At 38.6% G+C, this 8,296-nt stretch overlaps 1 pseudogene; it reads left to right on the plus strand.

The window, feature by feature from the left end:
- The first annotated feature begins 6,257 nt into the window (after positions 1 to 6,257).
- Positions 6,258 to 7,039, plus strand: LOC114009851 (putative deoxyribonuclease TATDN1 pseudogene; annotated as a pseudogene).
- The last annotated feature ends 1,257 nt before the right edge of the window (positions 7,040 to 8,296 follow it).

The raw sequence follows: 8,296 nt of genomic DNA on the forward strand, positions 1-8,296 counted from the left end.
TAGACATCAGATAATGGTGACTTCTTTCTGAGATACACACGCAAACATGTGTGTGTGTATATATGTTTGATTATTTGTTTGAACTGCTGGACAGTGCATGACGATGCCAGGGAGAGAAAGAGAGAAACAGGAGAGGGTGTGATTTTTTTTTTTTTTTTTTTACATTTTTGCCATAGGCGTGTGTGCTCACTAGAGAGAGACAGAGAGGGGTAAGAGAGAAATCACCCCTCGAGGGAATGGCCATGCCATTTCTTCTCTTCCATCCTCCTCTCAGGATTTTGGGCATGTGCACACACACACACACACACACACACACACACATCCGGGCTGTCTTTAACCCACCATGTCTGGAACTCAGACCATGTGTCCAGCACCTTGCCCACCATGCCACCTACTGGCCTGGATTTTCTTATTTTTAACAAAATATTTTCAATATGATTGGGAGAAATTACTTGTTAATTTGAATTTTTCTGATGACCACGCCAGACTGAACATCCATAGTAAATGTACGAAATTTCTAAATCATAAATATTAGCCCAAATTAGAGTTCACTTTACAGAACAACAATTGTCTGCCGTAAAATCTCGCTATAGGCTTACCCATCATGTTCTTCGTGCTCCTTAATAGGGATTAGGAGCGTGTCAGCTTTTGCACTCTGCTGACATACTCCATGGCCGTCCTCACCAGCAGGAGCAGCAGCACCATCACACGGGATTTCTGATGTACTCACTTCATTACTGCTCTGTTTCTTTCTTCTCTCATCGGCCTTTAATGAATTAATTAATTTAATTAGTGTTTTATTCTACAGAAACTTTCACTGATTTTACTGATTTTATCATGTGACTCAATTTAATAGTCATGATTCTAATCATAAAAAACATTTCTTTCTGGGACCAGTAGTTAGCGTAATGGCTATGTCGCTGGACTCCCACGTAGTCAACCATGGTTCGCGTCCCGGACTCGGTGGCTTAAAACTCACGCCGGCGCATGTGCATGTGTGCCCAAGACCCTGAAAGGAGAATGGAGGAGAAGGGATTGCAGTGTGGCCACCCCCCTGGGGGTGATTTCTCACTTTTGATGGCTCACTTTCTGTGTCTCTGTCTCTCTCTGTCTCTCTCTGTCTGGCGAGCGCACATCTCTCTCTGTCTGGCGAGCCCTATAACAAAAAACTTCTCCAAAAAACAAAAACAAACAAACAAAAACAAACATTTTTTTCTCCTTAACTTTGCACTTGATTCAATTTAATTGTCATAATTCCAGGCAGAAAAAAGCTATTTTGTGTGAATTTCAATTCTATCGTTACTGGTCACTGGCATTTTTGTAAATTCTGCTTCATTTTGGAGTAACAGAAATAGAATTTTCCAAACATTTTAAAAGGGCTCTTCTTTACTTTGTGCTTTTACTCCCATTTCCTCTTCGCTAACAAACATTTCCACCCGTTAGAGTGGCAGAGCAGAGAATAAAACGGTAAGGCAGCATGGGTCCTGTCTTGTCCTCACAGCCTGCCTTTGACAGTGAACACCCACACCTGCTCTGCTCTGCACCAGGCGATGTTTTCCCTTACCGCCTTGGCGATTCTTTTTCCATTGGGATCCTGGGATATCAAAAAGTAAAGATACTCACTGAAACACCTGAAGCAAAGTTTGCCACCACACAAGGAGCGGAGTGAAACTGCTGGGTGAGTACACAGTGTGGAATTATGGAATGCTCTTCCTAATTTTGCCTGATTTTTCCTAATTTCCTAACTTAATAACCACACAATTCTTGTGGTTGGAGAATATATAATAGTCTACTTTGGCCCTATTAATCTACTGAAAAGGGGAATAAAACCAGGAAAGGTTAAATAATCTATCCAAAGTTCCTAAAGAGGTTTTACTTAGGATTTCATGGCACCAAAAGAGGACATATAATTCCACAGTACTAAATCTGATAAATTGCTAGATAAATTTATTCAGTTAATCAGATGGATTAAAAGTGTGACTCTGACAAAGTAATTTCATACCTTTGTGGGAAGCAGAAGGCCTCATCTTTTACTTTTAATGGAGACTATCTCTAGAGTTTTATCTCTCTTTAAAATTGTCTCACAGGCCAGGAGGTGGCATACTAATTAAGACGCTAAACTCCTACAAGGCCAACCATTGTTCAAGTCCCAGACCAGGTGACTTGAAAATCACACAGGGCATGCGTGTCTGTGTGTTGTGTGTGTGTGCACCCAAAATCCTGAGAAAAGACTGGAGGAGAAAGAAAGGATTTTGGCATGGCCATCTCCGCCCTCACCCTTTGTCCCCCAGAGTGCAATTTCTCACTTTCCCTCTCTCTGTTTTTCTCCTACAAATGCACGCACCCTGTGGTAAATATTAATAATAATAATAAAAAACTCAATATCCCTCAAATTTTTACTTTGAAGTAAAATGCTAAATTGTTTATGTGATTGTTATTACATAAGGAGGTAATAAAAATGAAAGAGAAAACAATATTCAAGAAATTTTTTCTCTGAATTACACAATAAAGTTTAGGTATGACTTACTATAGATTGTAAGACTAGTTTAACTTTATTTTTTTTTGGAGAGGTTTTCACTATAGGGCGCGTGCGCTCGCCAGACAGAGACATAGAGATAGAAAGCAAGAAATCACCCCCCAGGGGGGATGGTCACGCCGCAATCCCTTCTCCTCCATTCTCCTCTTGGGATCTTGGGCACACACGCACACGCGCCCGGCGTGAGTTTTAAGCCACCGGGTCCAGGACGCGAACCGCGGTCGACTATGTGGGAGTCCAGCAACATAGCCATTACGCTAACTGCTGGTTCCCAGACTAGTTTAACTTTTATAACTAGTTAAAATTATAGAGTCAAGTAGGATCATTGAATTCTACTCTGCTAGCTGAAAGGTAATTTCATTCAGACTAAGCTTCGCTAATAAGGCAAAGACAGCAATACCAAATCAGAAATGCAGAAGTAAACATTTCCATACCTTAGGTTGCCTTTCTGCACTTCTATCAAGCCTTTCTTGCTCTTCCTCTGGTGTCACTTGTAAGTCTAGTTCTGCTGACAAATCCACATATTCAGTTAAAATGAACTACTTACAACAGTGAGATAAAAGCTATCGTCTTTATAAAAATAGTCAGAATATTAAGTTTTGTCAGTTGAGAGCTTAAATTTAATTTTTGGATGAATATTTACTTCTTTTTTTTTTTTTTTGAGAAGTTTTCACTATAAGGTGCATGCACTCACCAGACAGACAGAGACATAGAGACAGAAAGCGAGAAATCACACCCCCAGAGGGGATGGTCACGCCACAATCTCTTCTCCTCCATTTTCCTCTTGGAATCTTGGGCACACACGCACACGCGCCTGGCGTGAGTTTTGAGCCACCGGGTCCGGGACGCAAACTGCGGTCAACTACATCGGAGTCCAGTGACATAGCCATTACGCTAACTGCTGGTTCCCTATAATTAAACTTTTGAATTCAGAGCTGTAAAAATAAACCAAAGAAACCACATTATGTTTGAGTTGGCAACCTTTAGATCTTACCCATCAAGGCCAGAAGTTCTAAATACAATCCTGGTACACGCTCTCTAATTTATGCTACATACTAGCCTAAATTAAATTATTCCGTTTCCTAATTCTCTTGGTGATATATGTGCTTTGTTACAGAAAGAATACAAATGTGTCTTTGGTTGTAGGTTGTGAAGGAAATAGAACTAAAGTAAATTCTGTAACAAAATGATTTCAGAAAAGTCAGAACTGTGGTGTTATATGCCATGCAGAGGCACTCTGATTTTCTCTGCTTCTTTCTATATTGTCATTTTCCCTCTCTTGGATTTACATAGGTCATGGGGACTATCATTTCCTAAGAGAAACACAATTCCAATATTACTCCTTTGTCTTTTAAGGTCTTCTGTCCCAATTGTATGGATGCTGACTGATTTTTGGTCATTGATTACGATACAAATGGATACTTATCCACTATCAAATTCCTGAATCTCTCAGCTAGGTACTACTTTATAGTATGTTCATTCTACTCACTGAGGTTTACGCCTAAAGTCAGACTTGGGTTCATGTATAGGTATATATCAGCTGCGCTTGCTATTGGAAATATTTAGACTAATTAAGTTCATTAGCAAATCAATTAAATGGGGGGGAAAGGCATAGAAAGCAACCATGGATACCAGAGACAATGGGAGGAGGGTGGGACATGGCAGAGGGTGAGGGATAGGGAATCAAGGATAAAAAAAAAAAGTATACAAGACATAAGAAATAGAAAATTATTTGCTGATAACATGTATGTTGATGTGCTTGATTGAGCCAATATACAGTGTATTTTGGATGGAAAATTCATTTGTATACTGTAATGATGTACAGTGAATTAATGTAAAAAATAAATAAATTTAAAGAGAAAAAAAATAATTCCTGAATCTTTGACAAGTCCTATTACTGAGGTTCAGACTATTAGAATCCCAATCTGAAATATTCAAAAACAAGATTTTCATTTATAGAAAGCAAATAATATACATCTGACTAACTCATACCAATTCTTTTTTTCAGAGAAGCCGTCCCATGTCCTCTTCTCCACGCCCCAGCACGCACACTGCACCTTCATGGCACATTGTAATTCTCGTACCCTACACTTGCCAATAAGTCAGGTAAGTTTAACTGTCATCTCTCTCTCTCTCTTTTTTTTTTTTAATGTTATTTACTGTGATTCGCTAAGCAATTTTGATTGCATATTTTGTTTCCATGAGTGCATTATTTATTAATAATTAAGATTCTTCAGGGATATAAATTATTTTGGTATTAACATGCTTTTTAACAAAATACATGCCTGACTACTTTTTTCTTCTTTTAGGTATTTTTCTAAAGGGTGCGAGTGCTTGCCAGAGACAGAGAGTGACACAGTTTAAAATTACACCCCAGTGGGAGATGGCCTCACTATAATACCTTCTCCTTTCAGGATTTATGCATACATGTACACATGCTCAGTGTGATTTTTTAAGCTGTAGGGACTGGCCCTTAAACCACAGTCAGCCATGTGGGGTTCAGCATCTTAACCACCATACTGCCTATTGGCCCCCAAACCATTTGAAACTTAAATGTGCATATTAGTATTCTAAGTATGTTATATAGATGTGGCTTTTAAACAAAAATTTAATAAATGATTTAAAAATACTTTTATTACAACCAGACAGTCTTCGCGCAACACACCAATATCTTCAGAGTTCACTTTTCACACTTTGAATAAACATTATAAATGTATATGTTAAAAGATAGTTTGGGGACCAGCAGCTGACGTAATGGCTATGTTGCTGGACTCCCATGTAGTCGACCGTGGTTCGAGTCCCAGATCCAGTGGCTTAAACTCACTCCGGGTGTGTATGCGTGTGTGTCCAAGATCCCGAGAAGAGAATGGAGGAGAAGAGATTGCACAGTGGCAATCCCCACAGGAAGTGATTTCTTGATTTCTGTCTCTCCAGCAAGCACACATGCCCTGTAGCAAAAATTTATCTTAAAAATAATTAAAAATGAATGTGTGTTACTTCTTTCTGTAAAGAAGAAACAATATTAATAACACAAAATTTTTTAGTCTCCACGTCAATATATATGTGACAGCTCTCAATGATCTGGCCTGTGTACTTAGAAGGATTATGTGGCAATGCTTTCTGACTTGATTATTATGAAAGAACTCTCCATATATGGGCCTTTGGTCAAACAAAACCATTAGTAATATGTAATATTAGACTTGGAAAGAATGAAACAGATATCTCTCTCTGAGGAATCAATTTCCTAAAGGAAAACTGAGTCTCAGCAAGCTATTGTACTCTACTTATGTGACTATGAAAAAAATTCTTAATGGAAATATATGTGGAGGGATAAGTGAACTAGATAGAGTACTCGGTGAGCTTTTCCTAGCAACGAAAGTTTAGAGTAAAAATGACAAAGAATGGGACCAGTGGATGGTATAATGGTCACTGGACTCCCACGTAGTCAACTGTGGTTCAACTCCTGGACTCGGCAGCTTAAAACTCATGCTGGGTCTGTGTGTGTACATGCCCAAAATCTCAAGAGGAGAATGGAGAAGGGATTGCAGCGTGGCCATCAAAACTGAGGGGTTATTTCTTGCTTTCTGTCTCTCTGGCAAGCACATATTGCCTATAGAAAAAACTCTCTTAAAAAAAAATTGCGGTGTCTGGCTTGGGGGTCCCGGGGCTGAAGCTACGTGGGCCAGTCCTCCCTCGAAGTTCCTGGCCCAGGGGTCGAAAGATGGGAGTGTGGTGTGAGATCTTTTTCAGTACAGTTGGATGTCATCCTACCAGATGTGATGAATTTGAAAAGAATAACCCTGATCTTTACTTAATGGAGTTGCTAAATCTTGCTGAAAACAATAAGGGAAAAGTTGTAGCAATAGGGAAATGTGAACTTGATTTTGACCGACTGCAGTTTTGTCCCAAAGATATTCAGCTCAAGTATTTTGAAAAACCGTCCAACCTGTCAGAACAAACAAAACTACCTATGTTTCTTCATTGTCAAAACTCACATGCTGAATTTTTGGACATAATGAAAATAGAGGTTAGTGTGTTGGTGGAGTGGTGCATTCGTTTGATGGTACCAAGGAAGCAGCAGCTGCTTTGATTGACTTGGATCTTTATATTGGGTTTAATGGTTGCTCACTGAAAACTGAGGCTAACTTGGAAGTTTTGAAGTCAATACCTAGTGAAAAATTAATGACTGAGACTGATACACCTTGGTGTGGAGTCAAAAGTACACATACTGGATCAAAATATATAAAAACTACATTTCCCACCCAAAAAATGTGGGAAAATGGACACTGTTTAAGAGATCGAAATTAACCCTGCCATATATTTCAAATACTGGAGATAATGTCAGCAGTAAGAGATGAGGATCCACTGGAGTTAGCCAATACACTATATAACGACACCGTTAAAATTTTTTTTCCTGACATGTAATTGGTAATGTCTTCCATTTTCTATCATGTTTATAAAATTTCATGTAAAACTGAAAGTTTCAATAAAGAAATTATGTGAAAAAAATTACAAGGAATATGTAATAAAGAACGAATCATTACTCTATGTCAGGAACTGTTTCAACATTTTTTTCTCTTTGCTAAGGTTTCTCATTCCTAACTTCCATTTTCCTTTTGTCATTTCAGCATTTAATCACTAGTCTTATTTTTCTCTCCCAATTATTTCCTATAATTTAACAGCTCATAATGTATCTTCTTGTGGTCTTACTATCTTTTTCCTAACCTCTTATTTTCCTTTCAGGTTCTTGTATACCAAGAGCAATTATTATATTGATTATATTAAAAATTAGTAACAATATCTAATATGTCACTCCCATGTTATGGGAGACTTAGAAACAATTTTTGCCTAAGAGAAGGCAGTATGCAACTTGGATAGCATGACCAGAGAGGCAGCCTCCAAGTAGAGATATATCTTTTAATCTGCCTTTTAGAAAAGTAATGGTGAGTTTGCTTATGAGCACTTGTTAAAACACAATGCCTGATCCATTAGAGCTAATATTCTCTGGTCTGCATCTCCTTCTAGGTAGATTAACTTAAAATCTACCACTGACGAAGTAAAAAACACTTTTAAAAAGAAAACCCTGCATAAGGCAACATCCCAGCAAGCTATCCGTCCAATGCCTGAAGTCAATGTTGCCTAAATGCTCTCTGCTAGGGCCTACAACTATGCAAAGTTGGAAGCAGATGTAGTCACCCTGTTTAGTGGCAGAACTCTGGCATCGCTGACAAACACCCCTGTCACACTGTGTCCTGTGGAAACACAAAGGACACTGATGGAGCAGTCTGGGTCACTTACAACCATGGAAAGGCCTAGTGGTTATGGAAGGTGGATCCTACATGACCAGCTGTCCATTCAAATCCCAACCCCAGCAGCTTGAAAAACATGCCAGGTGCGTATGTATGTAGCAAAAATCCCAACAGAATGGAGAAATAAAGGAGAAGGGATTGCACTGTGACTATGCCCCACTGGCAAAGGGGCAGGTACTTTCTCCTCTCCCCCTCTCTCTCTGATGATCCCTGCAACAAATTAAAGGGTTTTTTTATTTAAAAATTTAAGAACTGTATAAAACTAATACTATTGTAGAATAAGTGAGATTAGCAAGGCTGCAAGATACAAGGACAATGTGCAAACATCAACTGTATTTCTATACATACACTAGTAGTAAAAAACTGGAAAATAAAATAGTAAAATTAAACATACAAGAGTTATTAAGAATATAACAAAAAAGTAGACAAAACCTCTAAATTTAAAACTACA

The sequence above is a fragment of the Tupaia chinensis genome, unplaced genomic scaffold (assembly GCF_000334495.1).
Source record: "Tupaia chinensis unplaced genomic scaffold, TupChi_1.0 Scaffold000643_1, whole genome shotgun sequence".
NCBI classification, from domain to species: Eukaryota; Metazoa; Chordata; class Mammalia; order Scandentia; family Tupaiidae; genus Tupaia; species Tupaia belangeri.